The sequence below is a fragment of the Mytilus galloprovincialis genome, chromosome 12 (genome assembly GCF_965363235.1).
Source record: "Mytilus galloprovincialis chromosome 12, xbMytGall1.hap1.1, whole genome shotgun sequence".
NCBI lineage: Eukaryota > Metazoa > Mollusca > Bivalvia > Mytilida > Mytilidae > Mytilus > Mytilus galloprovincialis.
In genome coordinates, this window is record NC_134849.1 from 21,958,655 (window position 1) to 21,984,319 (window position 25,665).

Genomic DNA, 25,665 nt, shown 5'->3' on the forward strand with positions numbered 1-25,665 from the left:
CATAGAAATGTTATCAAAAATGTATACTTATGTATACTTGCTAAAATAGAACTAATATCAACACCAATAAGATGTAATAAAGCTTTTGTGTCTCCCTTATGAACTTTCTTATGAATAACACACAAAGGGTAAGATAGGGTCACTAAACGATTACATTTGAAAACGATTACATTTGAAAATATATATGTAAATAGTTATCAAAAGTACTAGGATTATAATTTAGTGTAAACACGTATATTAGAATAATCTACTGATTTTTAAAATGCGATATTATGTTTTATTTACAACAGTTTACCTGATGTAATTATTGTTTAACAAAAAAAGTTTTACGTGTATCATATTCCAGTTTGTTAAATATCAACACAAATAAAACTGTGGTAATGACAAAAATGTGTACAAAATAATAAGACCAGCTGGTGATATATTTATTTAAAAAAAAATAAAAAAATGATGGGGTCCTCTATAAATACTTATTTGTAAAAGATGAATTAAAAATCAAAATTTAAAACGGAAAGTCCCATTTCAAGAGTCAAAAAACAAAGGTCAATTACAGTTAACGAAAGAAACACGACCGTAATATTTCAGAATTCTCTTTATAATTACATTTTAAATCATAAAAAAAGTTTTCAAGGCCAAAAATGCTTTCTTTGAAAGAAATCCTTCAGTTGAATTATACCACTTGGTAAAACATCAGGACGTTTGAAATGATGCGTCTATAAAATTTGGACGACAATGAAAGACAATAACAATCAAAACTAAGGAGTAAACAAAGACTCACAAAACCAATAGACATTTACATCAACAGTTATAAATAATTATTAAGAAACAACACGAACTCCAGTAAAAACCGGGAGTGAAATCATGTGCTCCGGAAGGGTAAGCATTTCCTGCACCATATACGGCACCTGTCGTGTAATTTCTTTGTTCAGTTTGGTAATGATGGAAGGTTCTTATGACTGAGGAAGAATATCAGATATGATTTCTGACACACTTTTGTCATAATGGCCAATCAGCTCATGATGGCGACCGTAATATATCTTGAGTGGAATTTCAAGTGAAATACAAAGAAATCTTGGTTGTTTGTGCTCAAAACAATAAAGTTTTCAGAATAAGACTAACCATTATGACTAAAAGAATAGAAGATGGAAATGGGGATTTAGTTAAAGAAACAAAACTCAACCAACGATCAGAAAACAGACCAAGGCAACCGAATTGAACCACAGGCCACTTGTGTTGGGCTCTACTGTAAAACAAAAATTGTCAGTTATTTATTTATAATTTTCTACAATGCATAGACATATAATAAGTCTCAACAATCCATTACTAGTCGATTACAATACCAATGTTACTATTCACACGAACCCAAAGTGAAAACAGAAGAAGGTAATTACCTTCGATGAATGATCTTCTTCTTATGTCATGAAATCGCTATACATTGTAAAACAAAAAATCACTTACTTTGCTCGATTTACAAATATAAAATCACAGCGACATTTGCATGGTCTTTCTCTGTGTTCTACAAATAAACTACTTTCCTGTTTCTTTTTACCAGTTTTGCACATAGTTTCTGAATGCAATGAAGCTGTAAAAAAAGATGATAAATAATCTCAGCTATGTCTAAAACGTTTATTAGCATTCATATTCCAAGGAATTGTATACCATAATACATAGCTCATTTACTACAGGTACTAACTATGTAAACTGGTAACAATCTAATCAAGTGATCAGTTAATATCTATAGAAACATTATTTATCCAAACAGCAGTGTTTGAAATCTAATAAAAAACATTTGTATGCCCCACCTACCATAGTAGAGGGGCATTATGTTTTCTGGTCTGTGCGTCCGTTCGTCCGTCCGTTCGTTCGTCCGTCTGTCCCGCTTCAGGTTAAAGTTTTTGGTCAAGGTAGTTTTTGATGAAGTTGAAGTCCAATCGACTTCAAACTTGGTACACATGTTCCCTATGATATGATTGTTCTAATTTTAATGCCAAATTAGAGATTTTACCCCAATTTCACGGTCCACTGAACATAGAAAATGATAGTGAGAGTGGGGCATTCGTGTACTGAGGACACATTCTTGTTTCTACTGCCTTTATTCATATTCTGAGGGTCGATACAAGGTGAAACGAATTTGTTCTTATCTAAAAATGTTATTTTGTGAATATTTTCTGGGACGGAGCGATTTCTCATTTTTTAAATGTAACTAAAAGTCCTGCTGATGAATTATATCCCGGATGATATAGAGGTGGATGAATGACAAAGATTAGCTAAACTTAAAAGTCTTGGAACATGCTCTTGGTAACGTTCATATAATAATTATACATATATCTATATTGTGCGGAATTATAAATTGCAATTACATATAAACATTCGAATTGTATTCTAATTTTTATAAATTTTGAATGATATATAATATCCCAGGAGGTGTTCTCAATAAACATATATTTTGTTTAAACTTAAGATAGCAACATTCTAATGGGAAACCGGTTAGTCGAGTATCATTTTGATAATCGATTGTCGCTACTACCGATCGATAAACGAGTACCCGAGTACTTGTTGACATCCCAACTAGATACACATAAGTTTAGGATTATACAAATATGTGTTTGCCCTAGTTGAGGCACCATATCTGAAAAAATGACCATTATACAAGTTTGGGTCATAATCGCAAAGTTGAAAAAATGTCTAGGTAAAGCTTTTTTTTCCCCCTGTTATTAAAAAGCAATTCAGATTGAATCCCAATTTAAAATTCAGAATGCCTAACACTTAAATATCTCTTTAAAGCCAAAAAAAAAAGGCAAATAGATATATTTATTTTAAAAGTTTAATATCTATTCCCTTTCGGAATTGATCAGATGTAAAGTATTTAAGTCTCAGAATAGCATAATCGATCTTTTAAATAATATCACATATGCACAAGCTAGTTAAAGGGTCAAACTTATTGGCATTCATGCAGTAAATTCTCCACATCTCAAAAAGTCAAAAATGCAACTATGCAAGTTGTTTCTATCAAACAATCAATATATTTATCATACACGCCCCTTCACATTCTGAGGCAAATTTTCTGTAACATTGGAAAATTAATCTCCAACCTAGTTCTAGTTTGTGAGCCTTGTATGCCTTTAACATATTTTAAAATCAGAGTGAGTCTTAGTAAAAATTCGCCAAGAGGCGTTTCTAAAGGATTATGATATCCAGACTTCAAACAAGCATTTCTTATACCAAAGGAACATTTTTTTATAGTAGTGTGCTTGAGTTAAAACAAAACCTTAAAAACAATGTGCTATAAAGTTGATAAGAACGTATTCTGATATTAGAGGTAGATCACGTGAATTATATGTTATACTATTTATCCACAAAACGCTTATAAAGTGAGAAAAACCTATCCATTGTTACCTGTGTAATCCGACACACTGGGGACCACAAAAAAAATATCGGATCAAGCAGGGTGTCAGAATTGTCAGGTTTTGTCTGCAAGGATAGGCATATTTTGGTACAATGAAAATGTGTCGGTTAAAGCAGGATGTTGGAATACTCGGATTGGGCAGGTTACACTGTATTATACAAAAGTGTTTCCATAATTGTTTGACTGTTTCATTCAACACCGCATATATATCTTGGTATCAGTGGGGCTTCTCTGCATGTGGAGCGAGGTGGTGGAATGTTTCCAACTGCAAACAAGATAAGGCGTCACTAATATTATTTTTTCGACCCTCAATATGTTTTTCAGTTACCTGCAAGTTGTTTAAACATGCACAATACGTTAACTGTCACATAAGCGTCATAATTTCGATACATTTTAATCTTTCCTTTTTAATAATTGCTACAGTCGCCTCATTGTCACAAAAAAGGAGGATTTTCTTGCATGTGTATCTTTACCCCATTATTTGCAGCTACTACTAAATGTACTATCAGGTGCAGTTCTAAAATGCCATGGAAAACTATTTATCGTTCAAAGAAGATAAAACCATTTTTCTTGATAATAACCTCCGTGTCCATTTTTAGAGGCGGCATCAGTGTATAGTTGCATATAGAAATAAGAAACCTAAAAGTTGAAGAAATTCTCTTTTGATGTACTGAAATTATAAATTTGCAAATTCTTTCTACTTTGTTTGCAAGTAATCTAGCCTCTAATTTATCGGTATCTAACACATGTAACACAATACCAAGATATTTAATGCACGTTTGTGAGACAATGTTTTTTAACCGCAAGTGTAACATTTAATCGATTAAAAAACATGGTCATTAACGCCCTTGTTCTTTCTGCATCGAATTTTGGAAAAGTCATCAGTAAAGAAGTCTTCCAGTAAATGTATAATATGCTTAACCTTGTAACTATGTTCTGCTATAAAACAAATCGTCGTAGATATATTGTCCAAATGACAATCGCACATAAAAATAGTAAAGAGATTCCCATCATAAAGCACAAATATTTGTCTATAAGGTCTTTGATGCTAACGTGTTTATCGTTGTGCGGTGCAGATATGTCTAAAATAAGTCGCTTGTTGAAAGAATATTTACCCTCCTCAACTCCCAACAGACTTACTCGACAATCATCAAATGGTAAATTTTCAAACGGACCATAAACGAAACCGTTATATAGTTCCTTGTTAATAAGATCTGAAACTATCTTTATGTTACCTAGCGCTTAAATTATTCCAACATTCCATTGTTTAAATGTTATCATATTTAACCAAAGAATCAAAGCCATTTTGTAACCAATTACATAAATACTCAAAGGAATGTTTCTCAAGATGATTCATTAGTTCACTTTTAAGCTGTTTGACAATGACCGGGGTTGTAGCTTATGTACTTACTTATCCTCTTTATACCAAGTGGGACATAAGGCCACACAAACTGCCTCTACTTCTCTCTGTCCTTAGCCATATACTGGGCTTGGTCCCATTCTGCTGTTAAAGTTCTTCGCAAGGTGATTCTAGGTCTCCCTGGTTTCATTTTTCCTGGTGGTGTCAAATATAGAGCTGTTTTAGGTGTGCGAGTTCTGCTGTTATACTCTTAGCATTACATGTCTTCAAAAGGCTCTTGTTGCTGATCTTATTTGGTCAGAATATTATGTTGATCTTTTTTAGGCAGCTAGTATGGAAAGCATTTACTTTTTGAAGGTCATTCACTAAAACACACCAAGTTTCTGAACCATACAAGAGGACATATTTTACATTGCTGTTGTAAATTCGCAGTTTGGTCCTTGAACTGTACTGGTTGGACTTCCAGATTGTATGAAGTCTTGCAAATGTTGCACGTGGGAAATCTGGTCACACAGCAAAATACTGCAATGCAGACTCTGATTCTTCTAGTGAAGGTAGCCAATCTGAATCAGAATCAGATTCAGACATTCCCACACATCCAGAAAGCTGTCAAAATGATGTGTCACAAACAACCCAAGCAGCTGATGCAGAACATAAAACGCCTAACTTTACTTTCAACAAGCAGGCAAGCAACAATATTGATGATCATTCAAACCTAAGTGAAAAAAAGGCAAACCGACAAGTCAAAAAAGCTAAACGAGCAAAAAATAAAAAAAACAAACAAAATACAAATAAAGAGCAGCCGAGCATGGAACGTTTCCTAGAAGAAGCCTTTAGAACTCCGTCAAACAAAACCAACGAAGAGAAAAAAAACACGTACTAAACAAACAGCAAGTACTCCTACTGATGAGCTTCACAAGAGAGAAGAACCTGTGAAAAAAACAAAATCCTAAGCTCATCTTAATTAAAACTATCAATTACAAATCTTCATGTTTTTAATATTGTATACATTGTATATATATCTTTGTTTACTTTGTATCATAAACATAGACTGTGTTTATCAAGTGAACAAAATTGTAATTTGTGAATGTGATGTCTATATTGTAGATATATTCAAAAGAGAAATATCAGAATAGTTGTTTATTTAAAAATGTAGTAAATACAGCACATATGAAATTATTTGTAAATGAAATATGTATAGACTATGAATTTAAAGTTGTTAAATCTGCTTGGATAAAAAAAATCGTCCCACGCACATCTAAAACAAAGGAAAATTGCTTCATTGGTTGGAGCACTAAATTAATGAAATGCAGGATCACCACGGGAAAAAAAAATCACATTTACTTCACAGAGTCATCTAGAATTTGTTCATAGGCACACATTAATCCTTTGTCAAAAGATATTCTTCAAAACAAGTAAAAAACAGCCAGTCTTCTTTAATTATAAGAGTACAGTTTCGGTAAATGACAATCTTCAGATGTTCCTTTCTTCAAGATACGAACATATTTCTACACAGTTAATTTTGCTAAACATCAGAGAAACAGATAAAAATATCCTCCTGTTCTTGAACTTAAATATCACACACTTTTTCGGTGTGCACATATTTCAAGAATTTAGCACTTCAAGTAAAGTCATTTGGCTAACAACATTCAGTGGTACGATTAATTCCATATCTGTAAAAGAAAATAAAAGTTGTAAATACACAAGAACCATTCGCGCTATCAAAATTACAGTATGTGATAACGTTAATGTTTACAAAATACCAGACGTTTTCGGAAAGTCAGTAATGAAACTAAAAATAGAAATTAACTTTACCTGTGCTATTTATAGGTCTAAAAATAACTTGGTGTTTATCTGGGTCACGATACATAGAACAAGTTTATATAAATTGATAGACTTAAATAAATCGTTTAAGAGATTAACAATTAAACTTCTTTAATACTATAATGAAAACAAAAAACTTTCACATTTGCTCACTTAATTGTCAAGGTTTAGCGAGAAAGGAAAAACGTTTTAGATTATTCTCTTGGTTTCAACAACAAAAATGCGACATTTTAATGGTACAAGAAACTCACTTGTCAAAAGATATGATAAAGCAAATTAACGATGAATTCCACGGCAAACATCTTCATAGCCTAGGCACAACAAATTCAAGGGGAGTGTCTTACTTTATTAATAAATCACTTGACTTTAAATTAATTAATGAATTTTGTGATAGAGAAGGGAGAATTATTATAATCAATATAGAAATTCAAGATAAGATTTTCACCTTAGTAGACTTGTATGCACCTAATGAAGTTCATGCAAGAAACCAATTTTATAAAAAAGTAAGTAAATTAATTGAAGAACACACTCTTGGTGCTCTAATAGTAGGGGGAGATATGAATGATCTAATCTCAACTATAGATACAAAGAATAATAAACTACATAAAAAGTTTAAAAAGCCAGTCAATGGTTTAAAACAATTAATTAAAACACATAAATTGATAGACATTTGGAGACAATTAAATAAAGATAAAAAACAATACACATGGAAAAGGAAAAATTCTACAAATGAAGCTAGTAGAATAGACTTTTTTTATAAAATGCACACAAGCACGCAAACACACTGTATCTGCTGATATCAGGCCTGCACAAATTTCATTCACAGATCACCTGGCTATTTCAATTAAATTAGACATTTATGCAAACAATCAGGGTAAAGGATATTTTAAAATGAATAATAGTATATTGACTGATACTCAGTATAATAAACTAATAAATAAGTTAATTGAAAAGTATGAGGAAAATTTTAATCTTACAAATGTCCTAAATCAGTGGGACCTGCTAAAAACTGACATAAGAGAGTCTACTATCCAATACTGTAAATCAAAAGCCAAAGAAAGGAAAAATAATATTTTAATAATGGAAAACAAACTAAATCTTTTAAATGAAAGAGTAGACAAATTACCTGATAGGAAAAATAATGAGCTTTTTAATCAAATAAAAAATTTAGAAAAAGATTTAGAAGAGATTTACTCTTTTAAAGCCAAAGGAGCCCAAGTTAGATCAAGAATAAAATGGGTAGAGGAAGGGGAAAAAAATACTAAGTACTTTTTATACCTAGAAAAGAATCGACAGGCTAAAAAATCTATTAATAAATTAATGACCAAAACCGGTGAAGTTACTGTTGATCAAAGTGAAATATTAGATGTAAGTAAAGAGTATTATAAATCTCTGTACAAATATACATGTCCCGAAACTGAAATTCTAAAGACATACATAGAAAATACCCCCATTGATCATTCTTTAAATCCTTGTGAAAGCAAACAAGTGGATGGTAAATTAACCTTAGAAGAGCTAACATCTTCTATTTATAATATGAAACTAAATAAGACTCCAGGCAAAGATGGCTTAACAGTTGAGTTTTATCGACAATTGTGGCCAAATTTAAAGCATATTGTATTGAATGTTTCTAACACATGTTATGATAATGAAACTTTATCTGAGACCCAAAAGATTGGGATAATATCATTGATTTTCAAAAAAAATGACCCTTTGTCCTTAGATAATTACCGTCCAATTACTTTGTTGAATACTGATGTAAAACTTATTACACATACCTTAGCACAAAGACTAAAAAAAATCTTACCCCTAATTATACATAGAGATCAAAATGGTTACGTTAAAAATCGATATATAGGATTCAACGTACGCCAAATTCAAGATATTATAGATTATGCTGAAAACTTTAATATTGATGGAGCTATACTATTTATTGATTTTTCTAAAGCATTCGATTCACTCGAATGGGACTTCATGCTGGAAACATTAAAAAAATTTGGATTTAACAAGTCTTTTCAAAAGTGGGTCAAAACACTTTATTGTGATATAAAAGGATGTATTTTAAATAACGGGTGGATTTCTGAAACCTTCGGGATTCAACGGGGAATTCGACAAGGATGCCCTTTAAGCGCTTTACTGTTTGTTTTATCTGTTGAAATACTGGCTTGTAGAATAAGAGATAATAATGATCTGAAAGGGATACAAATAAAAATTGATCAAAAAACTCATAGCCTAAAAATCTCACAGCTAGCAGATGATACAACTCTCTTTTTAAGATCTAAAAATGAAATAAAACATGCACTTAATTTAATAGAAACTTTTGGATCTTTTTCAGGACTTAAACTCAATAGAAACAAAACAGAAGGTATATGGTTAGGTAACTAAAACACTGCAAAGACAAATTTGAAAGTATAAATTGGAAGGATATGGTGAAAAGTCTTGGCATTTATTTTGGCCTTAACAAAAAAGAATGTGAAACACTTAATATAGATAGACAGTTTGAAAAATCAGAAAGGATACTAAATGATTGGAAGAAAAGAAAACTGAGTATGATAGGAAAAATAACTATAATTAAAACACTAGTTATTCCCAATATAACATATGTTGCTTCATTGATAAATCTAAGCAGTGAAATTATAAGTCAATTTAAAAAAATCTTATTTAATTTTTTATGGGAGGGTGGTAGCGAGAAAGTTAAACGCTCAGTGTTAAGAAAAGAATATATTGAAGGGGGATTAAAAATGACAGATATTGATGCATACATTGAAGCTATTAAAATAAATTGGGTTAAAAGATTAACTGATGAAACTTGCGCTAACTGGAAAATCATACCTACTTTTTATCTTAGAGAGTTTGGGGAAAATAATTTAATATTTAAAATGAATCTTAATTCTCATAAGTCACCAGAAAACCTTAAAAACTTACCTACATTTTACTTTGAAATTTTGAAATGTTGGATTAAAAATGGAGGAGGGAAGACAAAAGTACCTGATAATTATAGGGAAATAAGAAAGCAAGTTATCTGGGGAAACCAATATATAAAAACATGTGGCAAAAGTTTATATTATAGTCATTGGGTAAAGGAAAACCTAATTTTTGTTAATGATGTAATTGATGATAAAGGAGAAATTTCTCATAAAATACTAGATAAACTTAAAAAGAAACAAAATTGGATCGCTGAATTAATTTCTCTTCGAAAAGCTTTACCCAAAATTTGGATCCAAAAATTAAAGAGCAATATATCAAAACATACTAAAATCAACATAACACAAGACATTAAAATGTTTTGTAATGGATTGTATTACAGTTTAAAGAAATTTATAATATTATAATCAGGTCAAATAAAGAGCTTCCAGCTCATGGAAAAAACAACTTTCAGGCGAAATATGTCATATATTTCATTAAGAAAAATCTATCTTTTACCTTTCTTTCCTTAAAAGATAATAGATTAAAAATGTTTAGATGGAAACTACTGCATAATATTTTAGCTATTAACCATAATCTGTATCGCTGGAAGGTAATTAAGAGTGAAAACTGTGAGCTATGTTTCAAATCTGATGGCTATAATAATTTTTTCTTTGAATGCACATGGGTAAAAAATTATTGGAAATTATTACACCAAATATTTATGGATCTTAATATTGGTCAACATGTTTTTTGTCTGAAAAATCTTGTAACAGAGTACAAAATTGAAGATGTGGAATATTATGTACTTAATCATATTATAACAATTGTTTGCTTTGTGATTTATAAATGCTTTTATTTATCAGAAAAGAGAATCAAATATGTTAATATGATGTCAGTCCTAAAAAACGAAATTGATACACAAATTTTATATCATCCGGAAAATGCCTTTTTGAGAAAACTTCAAAGAAAAATTTTAGAAATTTGATTCTCTGTCTGTCTTGTTTACATTTGATTGACCTAGATTTTTGAGAATCACAAACATTTCATTGAAATAAAAAGAAGAAAAATTTCTAAACAAAATTGCTCTTTAATTTTTTGTTTGAATATCAGATATATTATATTATTCAATGTTAAGTGTATTTGAGTGCTAAGATACTATCTAAAAAACAATCATAATTCGATTATACTGACCTCTTGATCGATCCGATCGAAACCATGCTCTCTCACTGTTGATTAATCAGAAACTAAAAGCTAAACAAAAAACGGTCAAAGTTCCGTTTTCTTTTTCATTGTTAAGTAAAGTAATGCACACATGTTGTAGACAGCTATTACTCTGTAAATTGTAACTAACACGCAATACTATGTAGAATTATAAAAAGTTTGCCAATGAAATCCCCTGGTTTTATTGGTAATTAACCATACAGGGCAGAACCTTAGTGCCATTGTTGTAACATTAAGGGGATTTGTTAACAACTATTATAGTGAAATAAAGTATCTGAAGTTGAAAAAAAAGCAAATGTTGCACGTGCCTTAGATAGTCTAGTCTATATGTCTTTCCCTGTCCCATTATCTTTGCTTATGATGCTTCCAGGGTAAGTGAAATCTTCAACACTGTCCACTGGCAGATCATTGATTGTTATTGGTGTTGTATTTCTAGTGTTTATTGACATCACCTTGGTCTTCTTGGAATTGACATTCAGACCAGTTTGCTTTGCATAGTTGTTAAGTATGTTGGTCTTCTCTTGGAGGTGTTCACTTGTTGTTGTTGATAATATGACAATGTCATCAGCAAAGTCAAGATCTTCTGGCTGGTTAAATATGGTCCACTGGTTATATATATATATACCCCTTTTCTTGTCTGATATTGTATTTCTTTGTATTCAGTCAATGACCAATAAAAATAGAATTGGTGACATAATACATCCTTGTCTTACACAATATTTTACTTCAAATGAGTCTGAGATAGAGCTATCAAGGATGACACTGAATTCAAAGCTGTTGTGGAAGGCTTTTATTAGCATCGATATGTTAGGTGGGATTCCATATGATTTAAAAATTTTCTAAAGAGTTTCTCTATATATACTGTCAAAGGCCTTTTTTTAGATCAATAAAATTAATGAAAAGTGGTGTGTTCCATTCAATGCATTGCTCGATGATGTTCCTCAGAGTGAAAACTTGGTGAATGCATCCTCTGCCTCTTCTAAAGCCAGCTTGTTCTTCTCTTAGCTTTTCATCCACAATTTTATCAATTCGTTCTAGAAGAATTTTGCTAGGGACAGAAAGTAATGTAATCCCTCTCCAGTTGTCACAGTTGCGTAGATTTACTTTCTTTGGTAATTTCACCATCAAGCCTTTGCTCCAGTCTGATTGAATGTCCCCTTCTTCCCAAATAACAAGGAAAAGATTGTGGAGTACTTTGGATGATGTATTTAAGTCTGCCTTTAACATCTCTCCGTAAATGGAATCAAAACCTGGTGCCTTCCCTGTCTTCAGTAATTTAATGGCATTTCTTACTTTTTCTATAGTTGTTGGTTCTGTGTTGATGTTTAAATCATCTTCTGATGGTTCAGGGGTAGCTATGAAATCAGGCTCAGGGCAGTTTAATACCTCTTAAAAATGTTGGACCCACCTTTTCGCTTGTTCCCTTTCTGTTTTCAATGCTTTGCCATTTTTGTCGTTTACATGTGCTGTCTGTGCATTTGATTTTCCACAGAGATGTTTGTTGATTTTGTAAACTGTACTTAACTCTCACAGAATGGCTTCCAGATATCATCTTTTATCTTTTCTAGCACTTCTGTTAACCTCTTTGTCTTTTTATCTGTATATTACTTGCAGCTGATCTTGTAACTTTTTGGATTTTGCATTTACTGATTTCAGTTTTATAGTCTTTCTTTCTTCATTTTTTAGCCATGTTTCCGATGTTAACTAATCTTTGTTCTTTTTTGTCTTGTGACCAACTGTCTTTTCTGCCGTGTTTACATAAATATCTTTGATGTTATTCCATTTCTCTTGTTCACTATCTTCTCCATCATCAGAGTTATCTAGCACACTAAACCGATTTTTCAAATCTTAGCAAAAACTGTCTTGATATTGGTGACTTGCTGTGTCTAGTCTCTTTCTGTTCTGGTTTTCAATAGCTGCCTTTCTTAGTTTTAGTTTGATAGTAGTGTTCAGTATATAGTGATCACTGTTTACATCTGCACCCCTTTGGTACTGGCATGAAAATACGGATTGTTTTTGTGATATTAAAATGTGCTGTTACAAAATGTTAGAAATTATTATAAATTAAGGAATGTATCTCCTTCATGCAAAGCTCTGATCCCTTTCACGGATTTGGCTCTACTATTTGGACCTTTTGGATTATAGCTCTTCATCGTTTATATAAGCTTTGGATTTCAAATATTTTGGCCACGAGCATCACTGAAGAGACATGTATTGTCGAAATGCGCATCTGGCGCAGGAAAATTGGTACCGTTAATGTTATTCCAGAGTGTAGGATGATGTTTCAACCATTTGTTCTTGTCGTTACTGAGCCAGTCCAATAACATTCGCTCACACAAAGAATGTCTAACCTGTAGTGCTGCATTTCATTGATGACCTGTGCAGTCTTTGATGTTATATACATCATTCGAAAATTTCATGCATCTATATGTATTTGTGATTTAGGCCCTAGAAGACTCATATTCATTTTCCTAGTTTCCACAAAAGGGCTTTCACTCGGAGAAGTCATTCCGCTGTGGTTTGAGTCCCCCGTTGAACCTATAACAGATGGTAATCTAATTTCATGTGTTGTGGTGTCTGTAACTGTAATAATTTTTACAGGATGGGGGTGTTAACCCCATGCCCAACCCTTTAACCTGGACCATGGAATTTGCAGTCAAGGTTTCCATCCTCTAGAAGGGCTGCTGTTCTGACCTTATGAATCCATTCTATCCAGGTTTGATTTCGAAGTTAACCATCTCCTAAATGAGTTGCCTAACTGGGCTATGACTCTAGATCTCAACTAACCGCCTATTTGCCCATAGCTGGGACAATATCCCTAATGCGCCTTGAAATGAGGAACTCAAAAGTCACGTGTAAACAAAACGTCTCTGTGTAGTGATATTTGACACATTTCTATGATAAACAAATGACTGAGCTGAACCATATGTGTTAATGTAGAAAGTAGGGGAACACAAAATAAATGTGTAAAAACTATGGAGCTATTAAATGTGTTCAAAGTATTTAATTTTCAAAGAACTTATTGTGTTAAAAATGGGATTTTTTACAAGGAGGAGCCGCATCACAAAAGGATACTCGGGGTTTGCTAATTTACGGAAAAAGTAATCTCACTTCGTACCCCGAAAATTTAACCACATATGTGAAAATATCTCAGCTTCGAAACGAGCCATCATACATGTCCAACTTAACGATATGGACTGAGCAACAGAAGAAAACGTTACCATAACGGCCTATGGAGAAACTAATGCGCATCTTGACCCAGCTGGGACAAGGTTGATGAGTGCGTTAGTCAAATTTTGCGAGATGTCTTTGGAGTTTCTTTGTCAACCGGAGGTGTCTGATCGGATGAAAACGTTGCTGATGGGCGTTTCCCACAAATAGCCTGTGAATGTCCTGGCGAACGGCATTTGGTGCAAACATGTGAGAAAGAACAGGTGCGTTTTGCTATTTAAGTTATAACAAATCTCTTAACCGTCCTGAAAATATTTCAGTCGGTCATACGATAATCATTTCGCAAACTATAACCTCTTGATGATTTACTTTGTTTCTCAGCTGCAGTGGACTAAATTCTGAAGTGTGATCACACAAGTGGCATAATTTACATACGCTGCTACGAGGGACAATAAATCACTTAACGTGATTTTCTCTGAGTTGTATCGATGTTTTGGCTGATTTTTTGTTATAGTAACCATAATGCTTAGAGCCGTAAAAATTACTAATATCATTAATGTCTCCTTCGTACACATCTAGTTCGGCGCGTCTTTCTGGATAAGCTTTTGGCATAACTCTTTTATATTTGCCGAATGCTTTGATGAAGTCCCCTGAATGGTCAGTGTACGGTTTAATCTTATGTCGGGTGTCCCTGGGAGATTAACCTCAATGCTGTCAGCAATTACGGTATGTGATTGTGGGCATTCATTATCTAGAATAAGTAAGGCTGCAATATAAACATTAATTATCTGTCGCTGCAGTGATGAAGATACAATATCTTTACTGGTAAAATCGTCAGACCTAGCTCCTTTATTGATGTCCAGGGATACACAATTTTGTATTCCGGAATTAGAATAAGTAGCTTTCTTAGCGGTACTAGACTGATTGTTCCAATGTTGAAGGATAAATCCGTCTTTGGTTGTGCTTTGCTGCTTTTCTTCGGGATTCCTCAACATAAGTTGGACAACAGTACTTTGTAAACCCGTCATGCATTGATACATTGAGACGAACGCATTACACATGCTACTTATCGGAATTGCCCCCGGTTCTGGTTTGATAACTGAGCGTTGCTCCAGGGGGAGGGGGGATTTTTAGGTTCCGATATCTAGATTTTCTTCTGCTTAATTTTTCAATAAAGATTGCCTCCTTTTGCTTGGATTGAATTTTACTGTTGAATAGTTTAAGATGATGGGCTTACAAAGATCGGCAGGAACTTCTATATCGATCCCCTTTAATTCCTGCATTAGTTCTGCCTTACTCCACACGGATGGGTCCTCACTAGCGTCTACAGGTTGACGTTCGTGCGATGTTTTCCTTTTTGTTTGACTTTTCGACTTTCCGGTAGCCATTATGTTAATAAATAAAACTTGATTTTAATGTTACTCACGTGTGAAAAGGAATACGAATATTCAAATTTACTTAAATCCAAGGAAGGAAACTAAATCAAAGCTTAAAGTTCCAATCTAGATGACGATAAATATATAAAAACTCGCAATCGTTGAATAAAAGAACAATACTGTTATGGTATAGCACAATTAAAAAAAGATTTGCCTCACAATATAAAATAGCTTCCTTTTATCCAAACAGAATTATCAAAGATGACTTCTGTCACGTATATCTCTTCCACAAAAGGAACAATCTGTAAGAGTAGCACATGCAGACACGAACTTCCTTATACGAATACACTACGACTAAATTATATGTAAACTAGCAATGATAAATCGGATGGAAAACAGATTCTTTCTTCGTTAAAAACTTTTTTTTACCAAAAAGGCATTTACTAAAAGTGCTGACAATATATTTTTTCAGCTTTTTAATTTATAATTGCACAGCTTATCAAAATTCCATTGTACATAATACAATGTCATACCTAGGCTTGTAGGATCATCGGGTGTTTGTTATGTTATTGTCATTTATTACACTCTTTTCCTATTGAATAAACCAATCTAATAACTCTCTGTTTTGGGTTAATCTATTATCATCAGCACTAGGTATTGGCCTTGAATCATGAAAATTGTTGATTATACCTCTAGTATTTGTTCAGTAGTTAAATTCAATGTATCATTTTTCTTTTGAGTTTCTTATATACTTCCATTAAATGCAACATATATTTTTTATGTGTATCCTCGCCAAATTATTTCGCATTTCACTTTCAGATGTAAGAAAAATGTGTTCTTGTGTCACCTTCTCGTAGATGGGAATTGGATTCTGAAGATCAAACAGGTAGGCTTCTTTAAAATGGTTCCATTTAATGTCAATTTTTGATTTATATTCTATTTTGTCAAATATGAATAGGACGTACGATATCTGCGATAAATTTGAAAAGCTTTGGTTGAAAGGTTTCTGAGTAAATGCAACGACATGACTAGAAACACCATTTAGCAAATTTCAAGAACCATAACTCCTGAACAGAAATAGTAAAAATCGTCATTATTAAACTTGACCTTCATTTTTTTGTCAGTAACAAAATATTAAAATTTGATATTTTTGGTTGAATGGTTTGTGAGTAAACGCACGAACACGTATTGAAACAATATCGCCAAAAAAGTATGTCACAGGTATTAAGCACCTTAACCTCAATTGTAAAGCTCAAACCAAAATATTTAAAAGCCAAGGATGTTTACAAATTTGAAGATGCAAAGAGCAATATGACTCAAAGGGACTTAAAACGAATGATCAAATCCATTCGTCTGTGCATGAGGTATATTGACAGAACGATAAATAGCCATAAAATGTACAGCGCAAAATTTAAAACATATTTAGGATGAAATTTGTATTAAAGTAACATCATACTCGGAGACGTCAATTTATTCCGACTTCGAGCCTACTTGACTTTGCTCTTTATTTCCATGTGATAAGAAGCAGCATACACTGAGTTCAAGTATACTGTATGACCTGGTATGTGATCATACATATGACCATCGCACTCTAAACTCCTAAAACTTAACTTCTAGAACAAACTTGAAAGCATTGATTCAGATCTTTGTTGCAAATAAGAACAATAAATAGGTTGAGGTATTCTCAATGAATATTAAATTCAAAATCATGTACAGCTTTAAAAAATAGTTATATAAGCACCGGGTAAGATTGACTAAAATTTCGTACACATAAAGAGCCCTTCAAAGCAACTATAGAAATAACTATATCAGTAAAATATCACTGACCATAAGCCAGTATCAAGGCAATAACATATATAAAGCAACAATTAGAAATAAATTACAAAAGTTACATTGTATTTCCGATACAATTGAAGCTCATTGAAGAAATAAGGAAATACAGATGTCTCAAACCTTAGAATGAATAATGTATTTACACAATATATCAGATATACATCATCAATACACTTATAATTATTTTAAAGTTGAATGATTTTCTAATGATGTGTGCAGAATTATTGAATTATAGGGAAGCACAATATTTAAAAAAAATATCTTAAGGGTTCCGCGGAAGCCAGTGTCTCGCCTACTTTTGCAGTTAACCGCAGGCTCAACAAAAAAGAGGGAAAAAAAACTAATAAAATATTCCTTTCGATACTATTCTTTACCTTAAAGAAACTTCTGTCCAGGATAGTTTATGAATCTAATAAATGTTTTAAAAACTTTAACTGCAGACTGTATGATATGTTAACTGAAAGAAAAACTAAGTCTATTTATAAGAAAAATACAGACACAGGTACAAAATTTTAACAAAATTTCCTTCAAGATACTAGCTTTTGATCATAAACAAGGTTATATTTTTTTTTAAATATTGTGCTTCCCTTATAATCAATAATTCTGCATACATCATTAGAAATTTTGAATTTGTTGCCTTTTGTTGGCTGTTGTTCGTGTGTTTCTTTGTCAATTGTGTTCTCTAATTTATTTATATTGTAGTCCTGTGGTGTTGAGTTGTCATTTTAATGTTATATTTCACATGGCTATAAAAGAGGGAGGTTTGGCATGCCACAAAACCAGGTTCAACCCACCATTTTTTCCTTTAAAAGTGTCCTGTACCAAGTCAGGAATATGGCCATTGTTATATCATAGTTCGTTTCTGTGTGTGTTACATTTTAACATTGCGTCGTTTGTTTTCTCTTATTTTTTAGTGTAAATTCACATTGCGATAAGACGTGTCACGGTAATTGTTTATCCCAAATTCATGTATTTGGTTTTGATGTTATATTTGTTATTCTCGTGGGATTTTGTCTGATGCTTGGTCCGTTTCTGTGTGTGTTACATTGAAGTGTTGTGTCGTTGTTCTCTTATATTTAATACGTTTTATTATAGGATTATAAAATACTCAAAGACACGAATTTTTATTTACACAAATTACTTCTAGATACCATCTTATTATCTTTAACAAGCTTCTGTCCAAGTTTAGTACAAATCCAGGATAGTTTGAGAAAGTTATAAAAAATTTGAAAACCTTAACCACAGAGTGAATGTGATGTTTATTGGCAGAAAAAGTCAAATTATAAGGAAAATACGGAAAAACAGGATTTTTTTTTTAATTTACTTCTGGATATTATCCTATGATCATTAACAAGATTTGATGAAAGATAGTTTAAGAAAGTAATTAACATTTTACAAACTTTAACCACAGAGTGAATATTTGTGTACGACGCCGACGGAATGTAGAATCGGTATGTCTCGCTTTTTCGACAAAAGTCGAAGCATCGACAAAAAATACAAAAATACACAATACAAAAACAAAAACAAAAAATAGTGTACAGCTTCAGAATTATTTGATACATTAATTAGGCATTGTTTTGTCAATATTGGGCCTTTTGTAGCTGACTGCGATATTAGCTTTGTTCATTGTTGAAGGCATTACGATGACCTATATGTGTCGTTTGGTCTCTTGTTCTCTCATTGACAATCATACCTATATATTAAAGTTTGCACGCATTTTTCCTCTACAAATAACTCACTGATGAAGCTCGAATCATACAAATTAAAAAGCCACATAAAATATGAAATTGAAGAAGATTGATGTCCCGATGGAATAAGAATGAAAAAGTTTCAAAGCTGAATTAAAATGAATTATAAGGGGGAAAACACAAATAACCAATACATATATTTGTGTTTAATCGAACGATTGTTGTAGATATCCAGGGGTAATTGCAATGGCGTGGTGATGGGTATTTGTTTATTATTTATCTTAAAAACATTCGTATTTTATATATTTAACATCAATTGACGTCGAAGGCTAATGTAAATACAAAATCAATAAAACAATATTAAACGCAAATTAGTCTAATTTTTACATATCATTATTTCTTTTTAAAATATTAGGTATAACTTATAAATTTTTCTGAAACATACATTCAATCATTTGTTTAATGAAGGCACAACTCTGACGATTTGTACGTCTGACGTATTATGTTGCTAGCCTGTTATATTAAATGATTAGTAAACAAAGATGTTGGAAGCAATAATATATTTCTTTTGTACAAGAGATTTCCTTAGTTTAATTTTGCAAACGAGTTTAATAAAAAGTAACATACGATTAAAACATTTTTGTAAAAGAATTGTAAAAAAACAACTAAATCAGATATTTTTAAAATCAAGCAGATCATTTTTTTTTTTTTATTATTATTTTTTTTAAGGATGTACTTAGGTGAGATTTGGTGAAAATTAATAAATTAAGAAGTTAAAATTGATACTATAAGCTAGTAGAGCATCAATTAAGGAATAAAATAAGCTAAAAACATTGATAGGTCATGGACCTCCTTTTAAAATATGGCGGGAAAAGGCTGACTCGGACTTTTACCTTATATTTGCATTGGTATTATTAGGTCTCAAAACAAAAGAAAGAAAATTAAGAATGTTTTAAAATTTTGGTAAATGACCTTTCATAAGCTATTAAGTCTTATTTGAAAAAATAAATGGGTGTTATGGGGCAAAATATTTTACATTGTATTGTATGGAGAAACACAAAGGAGTCCGAACATTTGACACAAATTCTAAAACATCACCTAAGTACATCCTTAACGATATGCAATCATGATCAAAAAAGACGTATGGATACATATCTTTCACACATTTATTGATGTTTACAAGTACAATAAATACAAATCAAAGTAAAGTTCATGAATGTTATTTCGAACGCATAATTTTGATCAGTAATACAGAACATATTTTTTCACTTGTCGGGCCAAAGTAAAAATAGTATAGATGCTTTATTAGATTTAATGGAAATTAATGTATGAATAGTGTTAATATTCGAACATCCATCTCATTGTGAACCACTGACTATCAATTAACCAGATACACCAACATATACATGATTGACCGATCGTTAACTTATACTTGGAGAACATCTTCAAGATGATAAGAAACAATCTTTGTAACGACTATAATTTAGGTTTCTGACTTGCATGTTACGATCACTCTTTAAATTCTCGACTGGAAGTACATTAATGTTGGTTTTGTGTGAATGAAATCAACGATTTGCAAGCTTTCTTTAGTTAGCAGTAATGGTTCATTATGCAATACAATAAATGACGTCCACCACTTTTCTCATGAAAAAAATATGTCATATTATTCATTATTACATAAATGGCGGTTCAACGGGCAGTATAGGATGAATTCTCCCTCCGATTAAACATATGTAATATTGTAGCGAACAATCATCTTAAAAATGTTATTCTTAATTTTGTTAATATTTCTATTATTTTGGAATCTGTCCCTCTCCATTTTCAAGAATCATGGTTTCGTCCCTGTGAATCGTCCTTTTTAATCGGTAAAAGTACGTTATGTAACAATATTTCAGTTAATTTTGTATCCTCGATCTTCTTAGCTAATGACAATGGTGTTCTGTTTTTCATATCGGCCTTATTAATATCGGCCCCATTTTCAATTAGCAGTTGAATCACTTTGTAGTGATTTTCGGTAAGAGGTTTGTATTTTGATCCTAAATCTGATGGGAAATATGTATTCCATTCATTTACACACTGTTTATGCAGTTGATCATGATAATCTCCAAGCGGTTGATTTATACCATTTACATACAAAAAATAATCATCTCTCCTTTCCTGAATAAAGGTTTTTTCTGCATGCGTATACTCAATATTTTGTGAAACACATGCTATGAGAGGTGTAGCACCATAAATGTCGGAGGCATTTATATAAGTATTTTAACAATTTCATAGTTTCCGTCTCTACACGATGTATGCAGCATAGTTCGACCAAAGTTACCTACTGTATCAACAGAGGCCCCTATATTTATTAAAAAATGGGCTATATTATGATTATCACTCAGGTAAGTAGCATGTAGGCATGTATGTTCGTCCAGAAAACTTGCTCTTTTAACTTTTGTATCAATAACAGACCCTTGACTGATCAGGTATTTTACTATGGTAGAGTATCCGCCAATACAAGCACCATACAAAACTGTCTGACCAAACCTACCAATTGAATTAACATTGGCTCCTTTTTGTCGAAGAAATTTAACAGTGTCCAAGTAACCTTCTATGCATGCGTCATACCAAGCTTTATTCAAATTTGCTCCTCTCTCTAACAGCATATCAACTATTTCATAATATTTTCGTTGACATGCTGCAAACAATGGAGTATATCCATATCTAATAATCATCGATAGGGAAGCATCGTCATTAGTCCCCTTTTCTTCCATAGTCAAGTTCACATCTTCGCCATGTTTTATCAGATTTTTAGTTAATTTTATATGTCCTCTTCTAATTGATAGGCATAATGGTGTTTGATCAAACCAAATAAGTACGTCGAATCTTCCCGGTTGAATGAAATAATCGAAGGTGTTACCTGGAGTCTGTTTTTCAAAACTGCCTAATTTTTCTTCGCCGTCAATACATGCTTGGCACATAGTTTCATATGCATTCATGCTCAAACGATTATCCATAACTGTATAGGAATAAGTACGTCCCTCGTTTGTATTAAGACATATTCTTTGTTCGAAAATTGATGTCCTTTCAGGTAATGTTGAATCTTTAAGATACTGCGATACATCATCATTTCCTGCAATGTCTGCTAATATCATAGGAATGTATCCATACTTGTATTTTTCCTTTATGTCTTTTCTCCGGAATAACACAAACTCTTCATGTAGACGTAACATTTATGCAAAATACAAAACAGTTTCATTAAAATTCGTTTTCTGTATAACCATTTCTTACAAGCAACTTTGATATGTATATACTACTACTCTTAAAAACTGATATCAAAGCTTTTTTTCTGTCTTCTACTGATATTGCTATAGGACATTTTTTTTCAATCAAATACGTTGATAAATCGTCAAATCCCTTATCTATTGACACAGCAAGAGGATATCTCCCGTCTTTATCATGTATGGTAAGATCTAAACCCTTGTTTATTAGAATCTGTACTAAATCAACGCTACCTGTATTGCATGCAACGTGTATCAAAGTTCTCCCATTTACATCAATTTTTCTAAAATTCGCACCTTTTTCTAAAAGAAATTTGACTGCCTTTATTGAACCTTGTTCACAGGCCAATGCCAAGAGTGATTTCCCATCACCTCCTTCATAGTTTACGTCTCCACCTTTATGCACAAGAATTTTAATTGCTCTAATATATTCTTTATGGACAGCACTAAACAACGCTTGATTTATATCTGCACCCTCGTCAAGTAACACTTGCATTATGAAACCATGACCTTGCTGACAAGCAGCGACGAGAGGCATTTCACCAGAGTCCGTTTTCATGTTCACATTTGCCCTGGCTCTGATGAGTGATTGGACAGTTTTTATATCTCCATGTATACATGCTTCATATAAAGGTGTCCACCCGTGCTGTATCAAATTGTAGGTCAGTTGATTTTTGTTTCTTTTTGTAAAGTTTTGCTTTTCAGTTGATCCTATGTTTTTTTCCTCTAAAGCTTTCAAAATACGTGTATTCACAATGCTACCCTCTGTTTTTGCTATATGTGCAGGAGTGTGTACTTCTTTATTTGTCTTGTTAATATCTGCTTTAAAAGCCAACAGTTTTTGTATAACACCAATAGAGCCTTTCCTACATGCATTGTGCAAAAGAGTCTCTAACTCTACATCAATCATATCTAAATCTGAGTCTTTCCTAATCAACATGCTGACTATATCCTTGTTTTCAACATCACAGGCGGCATGTAATGACGTCCTACCATCAATGTCGACTTTATAAAAGTCAGCATTAGTATCAATAAGCAACTCTACTATTTTAGTATATCCTTCTTCGCATGCAATGAATAAAGCTGTTTTCCCATTCATATCGACATTATTTAAATAATAGTCTTCTGAAATTAATATTTCAACTATTTTGTCATGGCCTCCTAAGGTGGCAGCTATTAATAGATCAGTACATTGAAAAATATTCGCCCCTTTATCAATCAAAAGGCTTACTATGGTTTCATGACCCATTAAACAGGAAGCATACAAGGATGAGCGACTATATTTATTTTGTTTATTAATATCAGCTTCTTTGTCCACAAGAAAATTTACTAGACTGTGATGGCCTTCAAAACAAGCAGTATACAGCGGCGTTTCACCATGAGTGTTAGTGTTGTTTATGCTTGATCCTTTTTCAAGTAGAATTTTAACAATCTGGAAGTGTCCATCGTGACATGCAGCTGTTAATGGGGTATAAAATCCGATCTGGCTGTCAATATCGGCTCCAACAGAAATAAAAAATTCAACAAGCTCTTTATAACCACGCAAGCATGAAATAATGAAGGCGTTGATCCCATTGTCGTCCTTCCTATCGATCAAATTCTTTATGAAGTTAATCTCTAAATCTTTAATGATATCTCGAAATATAATCCTGTATTCCTCATATTTCATTTGGGCATTATTCAAGCAACAATGTATCTTTCCATTTTTTAGGTCCGCTTTTAGCCTATCATGGTATTTGTGTTCATCATTAGCTGAAACCATAATAGTATAATTTCCATGCTCTTTTTGTAATGACTCTAGTTGGACACGCTCGCATATGACTTTATCATCTGCGTATTTGAGAATAGGGGTGAGAAGCGTTTTGCCGAAGTAAGAACAAAGAAAGTCAAACATGTTATCATGTATAACTGTGTATTCCCTGCCTACTTTTATGAAGTAAGTGTCAATACAAAAGTTTATTTTGGCTTGCATCACTGAACGGGATGTGCCACGACTTAAGTTGCACCATTCAAAAATGTCTCTTATTTTCTTTTTTTCGTCTTTCTCTACCTCTTTTGAAATATCCAGAATAACATCTTTAATTGTTCCGTTATAGATTACACATAGAAATAAAACACAAAATTTTTCTGTGTCAACCCATTTCAGATCATCCCATTCCTTGCTAAATGTATCGTATGGACTGCTGAGAAACTCATTGATATCAAAGTATGTGTGTCGAGAGAACAGGAAGCACATTAATGGGGAAAACTTATTTTTATTGATAATATCTGTAATACCTGATAACATTTGGTCATTATGTTCAAGGTATTTGCTAGCAATGACGAGTTTATCTTTAAACGAATAATGTTCAGATAAATTGTACTCGTTCTTATGGAATAAGTCAAATGCCTGATGGAATATCGTTTCTTTGAAGACCTCAGTACGACAAGTAGCCAATATTCTTGTCATGCCCTTATCAAGAATACTTTTGACTGTATTCGTTATTTTTCTCCAGTTTTCAATAATATTGATATTTGCAGTATATTTTCCACATATATCATCTACGACAAATACTTGATAAACATTTCCTTTGTAGCGATTTGTGATATCTTGAAGAGACATACATGGTACTATGATATATCGATGTTCATGACATAACTGCAACGCTATATTCTGTGCAGTCAGTGTTTTCCCTATTCCGGATACACCAGTTAAAAGCACGCAATGTTTGTCTTCTAATATTCCTAATATATCTGAGACTATGTCTGTTTTAATAAAATATTCACTTCCTGGCTTCCAAAGCTTGATTTCTTGTTCATCAGAGTCTGAAAGAGTCCGATAAGAGTAAACAGTGATTAGAAAAATTAAATAAATGGGACACAGATGATAGCCCCGTTTTCATTTTAACGAAATATATAATGTGCATAAGTTTTATAACAGTTAGTTTAAGGCAAACTAAAGCATGTAAAGTAAGAGAATGGAAAAGAAAAATTCAGCACTTTCCATTTGTAAAAGGGCATAACTCTAGAACAGTAAATGTGACGCCATCGAAATTAAAATCTGTTATGTGTTTTGTTGTAATAAGCATTGTGTATAAATTTTATTACATTTGATCAAGGCAAACTAAAGTTAGAGAACGGAAACGAAATATTCAGCATTGTTTGCATTTGTAAAGGGGCATAAATATATTGTATAAAGTCAGAGAACGGAAACCAATTTTGGGACCTACGTACGAACGTACAGACGACATGGGTCAAAATTAATGCCCCCTCTTCTACGGCGGGGGTTTAGAAAAGAAGAAACGAAGCGAAAATATTATGAATATACATCACTTAAAACAAGTACATGGTGCACATAGAACGAATCGAATCTTGTCGAATCAAAACAGTTTAAGATTTAATATATAAAGCCAACTGCAACACTCTTGTGCATAATCAATATTTTCGGCAGTAAACTTAAAGAAGATGATAACATTATTGATATTTTTGTGTCAATACACGGATTCAGGCTACTTCAATTATAAAGCCCTGTTAAACAAACAGATCACAGACATCGACATCGATCAAGTGGTAGTAATTAATTATGCGAATTTAAACTACAAACGACATTTCTAGTGCTCAATTAAACACCTAGTAC

General features: G+C 32.5%; 2 long non-coding RNA genes across 2 annotated transcripts in view; both read right to left on the reverse strand.

The window, feature by feature from the left end:
- Positions 1 to 5,891: 5,891 nt before the first annotated feature.
- Positions 5,892 to 10,999, reverse strand: LOC143054179 (uncharacterized). The gene is made up of 2 exons (XR_012971586.1): positions 10,689 to 10,999; positions 5,892 to 6,439 (listed from the first exon to the last, which is right to left on the reverse strand). It is a non-coding gene; the product is annotated as an uncharacterized LOC143054179 (long non-coding RNA).
- An 8,935-nt stretch (positions 11,000 to 19,934) lies between these two features.
- The window catches only part of LOC143054177 (uncharacterized), a 38,943-nt gene continuing 33,212 nt past the window's right edge, over positions 19,935 to 25,665 (reverse strand). Inside the window, exon 7 of the long non-coding RNA XR_012971584.1 lies at positions 19,935 to 24,854. This is a non-coding gene — a long non-coding RNA (uncharacterized LOC143054177). The remainder of the gene's footprint in view (positions 24,855 to 25,665) is intronic.